At 44.6% G+C, this 13,137-nt stretch overlaps 1 protein-coding gene across 1 annotated transcript in view; it reads right to left on the reverse strand.

The window, feature by feature from the left end:
* The window catches only part of RNF122 (ring finger protein 122), a 189,616-nt gene that overhangs the window by 44,497 nt on the left and 131,982 nt on the right, over nucleotides 1-13,137 (reverse strand). The gene's annotated exons all lie outside the window — the stretch shown is intronic.

Genomic DNA, 13,137 nt, shown 5'->3' on the forward strand with positions numbered 1-13,137 from the left:
TATATTTAAATATTTTAATAAGCAATGAGGGTCGTTCACCTACGCTTTTCTAAATATTATTACATTTTTGGGGTGGGGGGTCAGCCCTGCCAACAGCATAGTTTTTTGTGAAACCCCTAACATTTTGAATTACACCAGTTTAATTTGTAGCATTGAACTCTAGGGCGCCTGAAACTGGTTGCTTAAAGAATGCTTGCAACTACGTTTCTGCACTATTTGCCTGACTACATTAAGGTGGTGCTGCCTTGTGTAGACATTCATACCTAGCAAGAGTCCCCTTTTAACAAACATCACATTGTACTTTGGGGCTCAAAAGGTTGCTGTTACCATTGTACCAATGGCCTTAAAAGCCTCAGCAGTAAAGCACATTTGGGTCAAAAGCCTGCATTAGCTGAAAGTATTACACATAAGAATGAGCCACCTTGCAGCTATTAATTTTGTTGGCCTGTTTACAGGCTCATGTCATGTTTCCACCATCTCATATGCACGGTGACAGCACTCTTCATGGATACCTATCAATACATCTCGCATTGAATATTTAATGCCTTGTGTGTGTAGCAGTAGTTATTTTACTGTCAATACTGACTGATTAGAAAGGGGTTGATGTATCAAAGTGTTTTAACCATTCAGTGTCTGTGAGTAAATGAACTAGTACATTTTGGACAAACAATTATAAGTAAGAGTCAACCATTTCACCAATTAGTGAAAGAATTAAACACTGCCAAAAATGTATTTTGATTCTAATATTTTCAGATTCTCTACAGTGTACACACTAATTAGATCAGACCAAAACATCATTCTAGACCTTGCATCTTTAATCCAATCACACAAAGCTGCAAGAAACAAAAGGAAGAAGAAACAATATTTTAGTGACATCTTTAAAAAATAAAACTCAAACAAAATAATCTTAGATCAATCTTCCTTGCTGCTACCTTTTTATAAACAAATGACATTATGTTGGCCTCTTCAGGAAGAAATAAAAATGACTAATTCTTTTTCTATTTGCTTTCTTTGAATGGCATTTTAGTTTGAAGTTGTGGAGTTGTTTATCAGTGTATATATGTTAACATGGATGAGGGCTGTTTTCATTTCAGTGGAGTTTTATCAGTTATTATGGGTTTAAATCTATAACATGATAGCCTTCACATTAGTCAGAGTTAAAGCATGTCAGTGAGTGGTTAGAGTCCAGAAAAAGAGGTTTAGGGCCTTATTTAGAGTTTGGCAGAATGGGGTACTTGTGACAAACATGACAGATATCCTGTCCACCATACCACCATACAGGTGCAATAGTATAAATGTACTTGTAAAATGGCAGACAGGATAGCCATCACATTTGTGATGGGGAATCCGATCTGCCACAGTCTACATCAGGCCATAAATCAGCTAGGTGTGGTGATGTTGCATGACCTTTTGGAGACACCAGGTTTAGGGTAAGACATTAAGGCCCATATTTATACTTTTTTAGTGCCATATTTGCATCATTTTTTGATGCAAAGACGGCGCAAGCTTACAAATTATGATGATATTTTGTATTTTGCGCCGCTTTTGTGTCAAAAAATGACGCAAATGCAGCACTACAAAAGTATAAATATGGGCCTAAGTTCTAGAAAACACATTTTAAGAGATGGCAGAAATAATCTATAGGAGGGCATGCATATTAAACCAGAAGCTGCACTATAAAGCATATGGAAGGTTCAAACTTGTAGATCGCAAAGAAGAGTCCATACAGAGGAGATAAAACACAGTATTTGAAATATTACAAGTATATGCTGTAAATATGGCAGTAGTAATATTTATTTTTTAAAGGAAGGTAGAATGTTACAAAAAGGAGCAATACTTTAAGGCACAAAAAAGGTGTACTTAACTTTCAACAAATTACTGGAACAGCACATGGCTTTAAAAGTGTAATATTGCTAGTGAGGGGGCGAACAATAGAGAGTACAGGCAGTTAAAGAGCTAGATGGCCGAAGTTGCAGTGTGAAGCTCTTACCAGGTGAGCATGGGTTAAGATAGCATAGATTGAATCAGTGTCCTTCCACTGGGTAAAGGTGCAATGTGGGGCAGGAGAAAAGTGCCAGAGCAAATGACCGCTTGGGTCAGATGGGACAGAGTGAGGGAAAAGTGGGTAAGATTGAGGCATTTACAACCATCACCTTTTTGTTGTCTAAGTGAGTAATCCTAAATTGTCCTAAGTAATATGAGACTGCCGTAACAAGGACACCTCATTCCCATAGGGTATAGGGTTAATTGTGTTCAAGTTCAGAAGGAATGTGACCTAGCACTGTGGGATGGACTGCTCCTTTTGGAGCATGACCAAGGTTGATTTCAAAAGAGTACCCTTCTGTAAGGGCTACAAATTATGTTATGGAATACGTGCAGAGAAATTACTCATAGTTCAAATTAGTTCAATGACGTCCAACTATGACTTTTCAACCTTCATAATGGGTGACAGTGGCATACAGAGTATGGGGGGCATCGCTTGACTCCGATGCAGTAAGACATGAGCTCCGGTACTCCTGCCTGGTAGCCCCATCCGAAATGTCCCCCCCCCCCGGAGTAGCCCCCAGCCTCATCTCTGCTCCCGCAGGACCTTGGCAAAGGTGGAACTGTGCAGAGGGCCTTGAAAACAGCAGCAGGAGTTGCAGTGTGAAGCCCTTACCAGGTGAGCATTCTGGCTGGAGCATCTGGGTTAAAATGGTGGTGTGACGTCTACGCTGCCCTGACACCTGCCCATCCCAGGCGCCAGTGCAGAAGAGAATTGCAGGGGTAGGCTCCACCCAACTGGACGAACAACCGTCTGAAGGGGAGCCCTGCCTGGCCAGCAAGCCCCCCACGACATGTGGACAGTAAGGAGAGCTGAGCATGGCCAGCACCACAGGCCTCATTGGGCATACAACATAGGTAAGTGACTAACCCTTCGACTGCTGAGTGCTAGGACTTTACGCAGGTAGGGCACTCACAGTACACCACCCTCGGTGTGGCTCAGGGTGATAGGATGCCCCCGCCCACTGGCGAGAAACTGACACTGTTAGTGCAACCTGTAGTCACATAGAGAGGCCCATCATGAGTTGCTGTTTACTGGTTTGGTGGGCGCCACTGCAGGGCCCTAGAGAACTGTGCTTTCTGGGGGTCCCCCCCTGAATTCCTAAGGTGGGGCAAAACAAGGGTCTTTGTGGGTACCCTGGGCATGATCAGAGGTCGTGGTGGACTGATGGTGAATCAATGGGAGCTGGCAACAGGAGAAAAGCTATCCTGGACTATCTGGCTACCTAATCCCCTGTATTGCTCACCTGATTGGGCCCCAGAAACCCCGCAGTGGTGGCCTCAAGAGAACAGCCTGATTGTGGGGCCTGCCCTGCTGCACTGAGGGCCCCCACCACCCTCCTGGGACCTGTGGACTCCTTTGGGCCTCACTGCACCCCCATAGTGGCATGGCAGGCCCCCCGGAATTTTGTGATGAGGGCACCTGGTGTGGACCTGCGGCTGACCATCGTGGACCTGGGCATTTCCCCTGGAATTGGCACGCAACTGGAACCGACCTTCATGGTGGGGGCCTCTAGCTGGCAGTTTCACTGGACACTATTGTGAGGAGATTGGGCCTCCCAGGACATGCCACTGCTCCAGCCTCTCCTGGCTGATTCGCTGACCATGCCTGGGGGAAGGCAGTAAGAAGAGGCCCACAACTCCGGCGGTCAAGTGGGCTCCTGTGGCCCCCCTTCTGCTTGTATTGTTGCTGGCTCACCACTTAGAAGGTCATTGACATCCTTGACTGCACCTAGCCCCCAGCCCCTCCCAGGGGATTCTCTGGAGTGGGTGGTTGGGGCTCCTATGACCATCCTAACTGGCACCTCTGAGACAGTCTGATCTAGGAGTGCCTAAATTGAGTCGTCAGGAAACCCGAACTGAGTTGACCCCAATGCCGAATGTTGAATCTCACAATGGCCCTACCATTCAGGACATACTATAGGCTACCACAGCCTCTGGGAGGCCCTCAAGACTAAGATGGACACGTTGGGAGCTGAGGATAGTATCCAAAAGGACGACCACAGACGTTTGGCAGAAATGGTTACGTCGAAGGAATGCTCCTTAACGGACATCCATCCAGATTTTATCAGCCTGCGGGAAAGACTCACCCTCGTAGAAGCCAAAGTCCGGACGCTAGAAATTGGGTCTAGGACAGCAAGAGCAGATCCAGGAGGAACAATTTTCAGGCTATTGGCCTACCCAAACGCACTGAAGGTCAGGATTTCCTGACATTCCTGGAGAGTTGGCTGCGTGAGGTAGCCCAGGAAGGCCTCTCTCTCTTCTACACCCTAGACTTGTGCACAGATCCGTCCACCTCCACCAGGAGCATGGCCATATCCTATAGTGGCACATTTTCTTCTTTATAGAGACCGGGACTTCACCCTTGCCCAGGCCAGGAGGAAAAATGACCTTCGGATAGACATCCATAAAATCATAATCTTTCCAAACTTTATGAAGGGAATCCAAAAGTAATGGGCCTCCTTCGTTGTCGCTAAGCACCAGCTGCGCCTGATGGGAGTGCAGTATTCCATGCTGTTCCTTGCCCATCTATGGCTAATTGCTCCAGAAGAGGCCCTTTTCTTCCAAACTCCACAGGAGGTGTGGGACTGGATTGAGGCGAATCTGCAAGAAGGATCCAGCCGGGACTCATTGTAGAAAGTGCAGAGGCCTAGAGGAAGAGCGTGGCACAGGAGACAAGTACTAGTGGGGACCCCAACCGAACAGAAGCCCAGCGAGACCAACAACACGCAATTGAGGAGGTAGCGATGTTGAGTGGCAGGGGACCCGAATCGCCATCACCAAGTTGAGAGGAAGAGCTCTGAGCCTTGGAACTCTCGAGTAGTGATAGTGAAAGTGCTACTGAACTCTCAAAAACTGCTGCAGGAGATGTAGTGTCCCGACAGGGGGACATCAACTGGGATTTCAGGGACTACTATGCTGGTTTGTATAGCAGCACTAGAGGGGCAACTCCCACTGAGATAAAGGCTGGTCTAATTTTACTCCATCTATGGAGAGAGCTTGGCCCCCAAACTATCTGAGCTGTACAAGGTGGCTCTGTTTACTGGACTACTCCCGCAGTCTACCCATGAAGCCCTTATGGGGCCCATCTTGAAGACAAACGAGCCTTTCGCCCATTGCCAGTAAGGAATACTGACTACAACATTTTTAGTAAAATCTTATCCTACCGCTTGCTTCCTAATATGGCCACCCTCATCCATTGCGATGAGGCAGGTTTTATCCCTGGTTACAACACATCTCACAATATACGTAGGCTCCTAAAGTTCTTAGAGGCTACTTTCTACAAAGAAATTAGCACTGTGATATTCGCCATTGATACTGAGAAGGTCATTGACAGACCACCCTGGAATGGCCTTTTGTTTATAGGGTAACGGAGCGCTTTGGTTTGGGCAGGGGATTCATCGCTTGGACGACGTTGCTGTATACGGATCCTTCAGCCCATGTCACAGTGAGGCCTCCGATCTCGGACAGCTATGGAATCGAAAGGGCCACCCGCCAGAGTTGTCCCCTTTCACCATTGCTGTTTGCGTTGGCAATGGAACCCCTAGCATGCACTGCCAGAACTGGCGAAGGTTATGAAGTTTATCGAGGCATCATGAAGCACTGTATGCGAATGACCTGTTCTTATGTGGGACTGGACCAGATCTGAAGGAAGCGAAGGACCCAGGACCTACTGGACTGTATGGCAGTCTCTCTGGCCTCTGAGTTAATTGTAATAAATCCTGTGTATTCACTATGCGGCCCACCGAGCTACCTCCAGAGGGGGTAGGCCCATTACACTGGGAGCCTCGTTGCTTACCTTACTTGGGGGTCCACATCTATCACCATTCAGAGGACCTCTTGGAGGGGAATATGGGTACAGCGATTGGAGCCTTAAACGCTAGTACTGAGTTATTGGGGACACTTTCCTTAGCGCTGGCAGAAAAGGTGGCATTACTAAAGATACTTGCCTTCCCCCGCCTACTGTATTTCTATGGAACACTGCCAGTGTGGATGCCCCACACCTACTTCTAAGACATAGACTTGATATTTAATAGCTTCCTCTGGGGAGCGGTCCGCCGTAGAGTGGCTTTGTCCACCCTCCAGAGGGCCACACTGATTAGTGTATTTTATTTACCAGTAAGCCCCTAGTATAGTGCACCAGGAATGCCCAGGGCCTGTAAATCGAATCAGATGCTGCTAGTGGGCCTGTAGTACTGATTGTGCCACCCACATAAATAGCCGTGCAAACGTGTCTCAGGCCTGCCATTGCACTGCCTGTGTGTGCAGTTTTTAACCGCCATTTTGACCTGGCAAAAGCACTCCATTGCCAGGCCCAAACCTTTCCTTTTACTACAAATAATTTACCTCTAAATTAAGCCCAAGGCAGCCCCATGGGCAGGGTGCAGTGCATTTAAAAGGTAGGACATGTACTCGTGTGTTTTACTTGTCCTGATAGTGAAATACTCCCCAAAAAATGTTTTTGCTATTGCAAGACCTATCTCTCCAACAGGGTAACATTGGGGTTGCCTTGAAATATCTTTTAAGTGTAATTTTGCATTGGGAGCCAATAGAGATATGGCATTTTAGGTTTCTGAATTCACAATTTAAAAATACATATTTTAGTTAAGTTGGTTTTTAAATTGTAAGCGTGAAAATAGCACTATTAGAAAGAGGGCATTTTCTTGCTTAACCATTCTGTGTCATCGCCTGTCTGTGGAAAACATGCCTTGGTCAGGATGACAGTTAAGCTGTTTGTGAATTCACTCCTCTAGACAGTCACACAAAGGGAGGTGAGGTGTGCCCTGCACGTCCTGATAGGTCTCCCTGAGCTAGAGTGCTGGGAGGAGCTGACACTTGTCCCTGAATAGGGCTGTGTCTGTCCTTACACAAAGCAGTCTCTAACACCCTGGAGTGTGTCTGGGGCCCAGGCAGGAAAGGCAGGGTCTCTAGCACTATAGAGACTTTTCTTTGAAGTTTGTTTACTTCAAAGGCACAAATGGGTGTAAGTACTGGACCTCTGACCCAACAAAGTTAGAACACTTCTGGACTGAGGACATACTGCCAGGAAGAAGAGCTGGATGCTATAGGAGGGACTGCTCCTCTGCCTGTTGCTTTGTTGTGCTGACCTGCTGCTTGCTGCTTTTGTCCTGGGAGTGAAAGGACTGGACTTTACTTTCTACATCCTGCTTTCCAAGGTTCTCCAAGGGCTTGAACCAAGCTTGCCTTCCATTAAGAAGTCTCAGGGACATCAAAGATTACACCTGCCAGTAACTGGGCTCTTCTGCTGAGAGTCCTGACTTGCTAAAAGATGCCGACTCCAGTCCCGGGCCCCTAGAAGTGTAAGCTGGAGACCTGAAGGAGAAAATCAATGCACCTACGTGCCGCAGCAGAATAATTGATGCAGCGCCTGTCCCGCGGCTGGAGAATCGATGCAGTGCCTGTCTCATGCAGCATGTTTCCCTGTGGCTCAATCAACACAGCACATCTGGATTTTCCACGCATAGTCCTCTAGGTGTAAATTTCTCATTGGCCTGCACCCCAGTAAGGAGCCTAGGCTGCGTGTCCGGAAATGAACTCATCACTTTTCCTGTGTGGAAAGAATCAAAGCATCACCTCTCCTGACAGTAAGGAACTGACAAATTGCCTCTCTGGTGAGGAAAGAATCAATGTGTCACCTCCCCTGCGCAGTAAGAAACCAATGCATTCCTTCGCTTTTCAGCGTCTCACCTCTCCTGCAGCCCGCATCATCTGTTTTTGACGCATCCGAGGTAAGTTTTGCTAAAAAGATACAACGTTGAATCCTATGGATTAAGACTCATTGAAACCTTTAAAGAGTGGTATCTTTACTTGTGTATGTTGGATTTTAATTGTTTTGGTCTTGTTTTATTCAGATAAATATTAGCTATTCTTCTAAACTGGTGTGGAGTCCTTTTGTATTGTTTTCACTGTGTTACTGTGTGTGTGTGCAAATACTTTACACATTGCTTCTGAGATAAGCCTCACAGCTCATGCCAAGGTACCAAGGGGGCGAGCAGGGGTTAACTTAGCTGTGTGGCTCCCTTTACCCTGAGTAGAGTGAGAGTCCCAACTTGGACAGGGTTCAAACTACTGCCAACTAGAGACCCCAATTCTAACAACCACTGACTAAGAATCTACAGTTTCCATCTGTCAACTAAGGTTTCTTCTACCTCTGACCCTCTAAACCCAGGCTAAGGGAAAACTGATCATTGTTAACAGCTGGTTATAGTTGCAAGAGCCCAGTCTATTTTACTTATGTCTCTTGTGGCATGAGGACCTTTCCTGCATCAGTAAATTGTAGTTAGTTCCAATAATTTAGGTTTTTACTCTCTTCTCCCCATTGTTTGTTCTATGTAGACAACTTAGTTGCATGTATGATTGGTCTGTGTGGTGACAGGAAACACAGTATAGGGTCAATGGTGTCCATTGAAGACATTCTGTGGACCCACAGGAAAATGGTAATTTCACTGCAGATTGTTTTCATCTTCCTGTGAATGTAACAACCTGTGTACCCTTTGTCTAGGTTTTCTGCTCTGAAACTCCAGAGTTGTTTTGAGGCCTGGAGACTATATTTTGGCTGCTGGTGAAACAAGTTTCTGTTTACACTGAGTATACTTGAGCCTCTCTTTCCCATCCCTGTGTTTTGGTGGAAGGGACATAGAAAGCACAGGAAGTTGGCAAGGATTCAAGCATTTGCCAGTTAGAAGATGAAACCTACTCTCCTCTGTCTTCGAGAGAAGGTTAGATGGAAACCCTCCATTCTGACTGAAGACGTATTAAGTAAAGTTGAACTTTTGGTTGTCCAGGGCCCCTTCAAACTAATATTTTGTACTTCCTCTGGACTTCAGCAGCCCAGAGACAGCACTTACCAATAACAGGATTTTGTTGATAACTGCTTTTCCTCTTGGTCAGGACCAGTCTTTAAAAAACTCCTGCGATTGAGGCATGCCCTGGAAGAAGCAGAAGCTGGCGTGCCACTTTGGGGAGAATTGGAGCCTTCTTTGTATGTGTGCTGTAAAATGCAGCACACATGCAAAGAGGAAATAACAAGGACAAATAAATAAATTTCTCCATGTTACGCTGCCTCAGTGAGGCCAGGATTTTAGAGCAAATCAACATCTAGAAGTCTTTGTAGATATAGGTTTGTTTCAAAATCCATGGGTGGATGCACGGAAATACCGATGGAAGGCCTAACTGACACAAAGACAAAGCAGTGCAGTGCAGTGCTTTCTGTTACTTTTCTTTTTACAATGCAACTCAAATAGCCATTTGCTTAGCGTTGTAAATACCAAAAAGGATTTTATGTTGGGTCTGTGTTAAAAAACAATAATGCAAACCAGATACAAAGCTTTTGTACGACTGGCCCTTAGGGTCTCATATACAAAGTATTTTAGCATTCAGAAACTCTCTGAATTCGTACATCAGAAGGTTTACAAATGCTAAAATCGTTTTCCTATGTACAAAACACATTTAGTGATTTGGAAAAGTGTTTCAGAACAACTAAATGTGTTTAGGAATTGATAATGATTTGACATTTGGAAAGGGCATATTGTAGATGTTCCTTCTACATACCAAATCAGTATGCTGTGTATCAATGTTTGTGACTGAATTACAGTCACAAAACATTAAGACGTTTCTCACAACTGAAAGGAGGTGGTACCTTGTTTGAAAAAGTGAAGGGATCCCCGTGGGATCCTTTCCCCTTTTCGAAGGAAGGGATCCTTTCCCATTTTCAAAGGTTGAAAACATGTTTGCTGGGGAGTGGATAGGGCCAAGGACCACTGCCAACTCTCAAACAAATGGAAAGAAGTACATTTTCGTTTTAAACACAGCCATGTTTTCTTTAAGGAAAATAAGCTGCATTAAAAAAATATTTTGTTTACTAAAAAGCAATAACAGACTTGGTGGCTTGCTGACCATTTGCAACCTACCTCATTAATATTCAGGAGGTAGGTCGGATTGAAACCCACCCCAGTTCCTTATTTTCTGAACCAACCTATTCCTACATCTGCCGATTCAAAAATAATTTAGTGCGAATAGGTGTTGTTCAAACTGTGACTCTTTTTTGCTACCACATTAATAGTATATGCAAACCTAAAACCTTCGGCAACATACAAACCTAACTTCTGTCAAAAACGAGGTATTTTGTTGTCACAACTGTTTATATTAGCAGATTTATGGAATTATACTTTGTAATTTGTCTGTCATTACCAAATAAATTGTTTGAATATAGATTATATATATATATATATAGTAAGATTCATACCACTTAAAAGCTTAAAAGCCTTTGTTTATATGTTGTAATTGTGTGTAAATTTTGTAAGTGGCAATCCTCTTAAACAGAATTCAAATGAAATGATGGTTTATACTCCACAGACGTGAGAATAGTAATATGTCTTTATGAACCCCCTCAGTTGAATTGTATTCACAATGTCAAGTGAAAAAATGTCCTGGCAAAATATTGGCTCCATAATATCGACTACCACATCATTGTGTGTGAAGGTAAGTATACATAGGTAAGAATAGACTTATCATCAAGGTAACTTGAATATCTATCTATCTATCTACAGTGAAAGCAATCATAGTAAATCCGTACTTCCCTACAGATAATTACGTTTACGATACTGCTGTAGTCGATACAGTTCTTAAAACTCAGTTTTGTGGTAGTGAGAGAGCGTAGTTAAATATTATATACATTAGATGTGAAATGCTTATACTTAACAATTGTCGCAACAATAATCATGAAATATTATTCGTCTGAATGTATTTTTTAAAAAAACATAATTTTAAGTGTGAAGTTATTATCATACACATATACTAATGTCGACTATAAGAAATAATTGCTTGTATTATGGTTAATTGAATATGTTAACATTTACGAAGATTGCATTATTAGAATCCATAAGTCTTAAATTAGCGTGAGTTGAAAACTTAGCTGTGCAACTAGCAGATTAAAGCATATTTTTTCTGTTTCTCCAGTGTGCTGATTCGCAAAAGGCCATGACCCAGCATGTGTTCAATTCTTTGTTGTATGTTGCAAGTGAGGAACTTTCTCACTCGCATGCTAGTTGTTTAGTATTAGTTTTATACGTTTTTTGTAACATTAGTTGAAACATCCAAGGACATTCGACCATGGAAAAGGGAACTTTTGACCCGAAGAACGTGCCAGAAAATGAAGTAACCCTGGATGTGCCACCTACGAAGACGTCAATTATGAAGACCAATCAAAGTGTTAAAAATTATCGTGGGGTGAAAAGTCCATTACTTAATGTATAATTTGATAGGTTGAAGATAGTGGGGTGTAGCGACTATCCAATAGAATTTTGGGGGAATGTATTGTGAAAAATGGATAAAAACTCATGACACAGAAGACTCAAGAGAATTAGGTAGGGAATGATATCGATTGCATCCAGAAACTCTGTCACTCTGTTTTGAGACTTAGAACCATCCTCATACATAAGACAGCCCCATTACACTTTCCTCCTTATGAAGGAAGTGTCCCCTGTCCCTTAGACGAAATAGATTGACGGCGATCTAACTGATGTCCTGAAGACGAAGACTGATCCTGTATGCTGACTCAACCTGAGGAGGGTAATTATGACAATTGCTATTGCTTCCATTTTCTTACGATAATGGCATTACTCCTAGTCCTACTCCCTCGCCTTCCTTTTAACCAATGAGGCCTCCCGCCTCCCCCCTAGACCCTCCCTTCCCCTTTCAAAACCCCCCCCACCCTTATCCCCTCCTGTACAAAAACCAAGCCCAAGCTGCAACTCGGACAGTCCGTACCGGGAGGGTGGGAGGGAACGGAAAAGGAAGGCGAGGGAGTAGGACTAGGAGTAATGCCATTATCGTAAGAAAATGGAAGCATTACCTCCCGTCCCTCCCTCGCCTTCCTTTTAACCAATGAGACATAGCAAGAAAACACACAGGAGACGGACCTCGAGTTGCAAGACCTTTATTTAACATCCTGCACCAAGATCATCCCAAAAATTACCTCATAGAGGATAAGACCCGGTGACCTAACACCGACTCCAAACTACCCAAGTCCGACAGCCTGTAATGACGCACAAACGTCGAAGGAGAAGCCCAAGTGGCGGCCCTGCAAATTTCCACCACAGACGTCCCCTGAAGCTCCGCCACCGTAGCCGCCATGCCTCTGGTAGATCTCCCCTGAATCCCTTGAGGAGGAACCACCTCTTTCAAGGAATAGGCCAATAGAATTAAAGATCTTACCCACCGACTCAAGGAAGCCGTGGAAGGTTTTTCACCCTTGCGAGCCGGACCAAAATTAACAAACAGTGAATCCCCCTTACGAAAAGGAGCCACCACCCGCAGATACTCTAACAAAACCCTGCGTACATCCAATGAATGCAAACGGACCTCCTCCCTTGAGGAGGGATTCGGACAAAATGAAGGAAGGATGACCTCCTGCCGGGAATGGAACGAAGAATTGACTTTTGGAATAAAGGAAGGCACCGGAACCAGAACCACCCTATCGTGAAAAATCTTACAAAAAGGAAAGGAACAGGCCAATGCCCCCAATTCCCCCAACCGACGAGCCGAAGAAATGGCTACCAAAAAGAACGTCTTCAAAGATAGATGGCGCAAATCACAGTCCCCCAATGGTTCAAAAGGGGCCTCTGTCAACACATCCAAAACCAAGGACAGATCCCATGAAGGAAAAGAACGTACCGGGCGAGGAAATAAATTAATAAGCCCTTGAAAAAATCTAGGCATCAAGCGCCCTTCATCCTGAAGATTACGCCATGGTCCTCTGAAAGCCTGAATAGCCGCCCACTGTACCCGAAGAGAAGCCACTGACAACCCTAAATGAGCACCGTCCTGCAAGAACTGCATCACCTCAAAGATAGAAGCGCAGGTAGGATCCAACTCCCGACTTAAGCATCAAGACGAAAACACCTTCCACTGTCGACCATAAGAAAGCAAAGTGGAATGTCTCCTTGAAGCCAGTAAGGTAGAACTCAAAGCCACAGGTACCCCCAGACCAGTCAATCCCCGTCGTTCAACTTCCAGGCCGTCAAGTGCAACCTCCTCAATGACCCCAATGGGAGGCAGGGAAACTCCAGGGGA

This window comes from Pleurodeles waltl, chromosome 11, assembly GCF_031143425.1.
Source record: "Pleurodeles waltl isolate 20211129_DDA chromosome 11, aPleWal1.hap1.20221129, whole genome shotgun sequence".
Classification (NCBI taxonomy): domain Eukaryota; kingdom Metazoa; phylum Chordata; class Amphibia; order Caudata; family Salamandridae; genus Pleurodeles; species Pleurodeles waltl.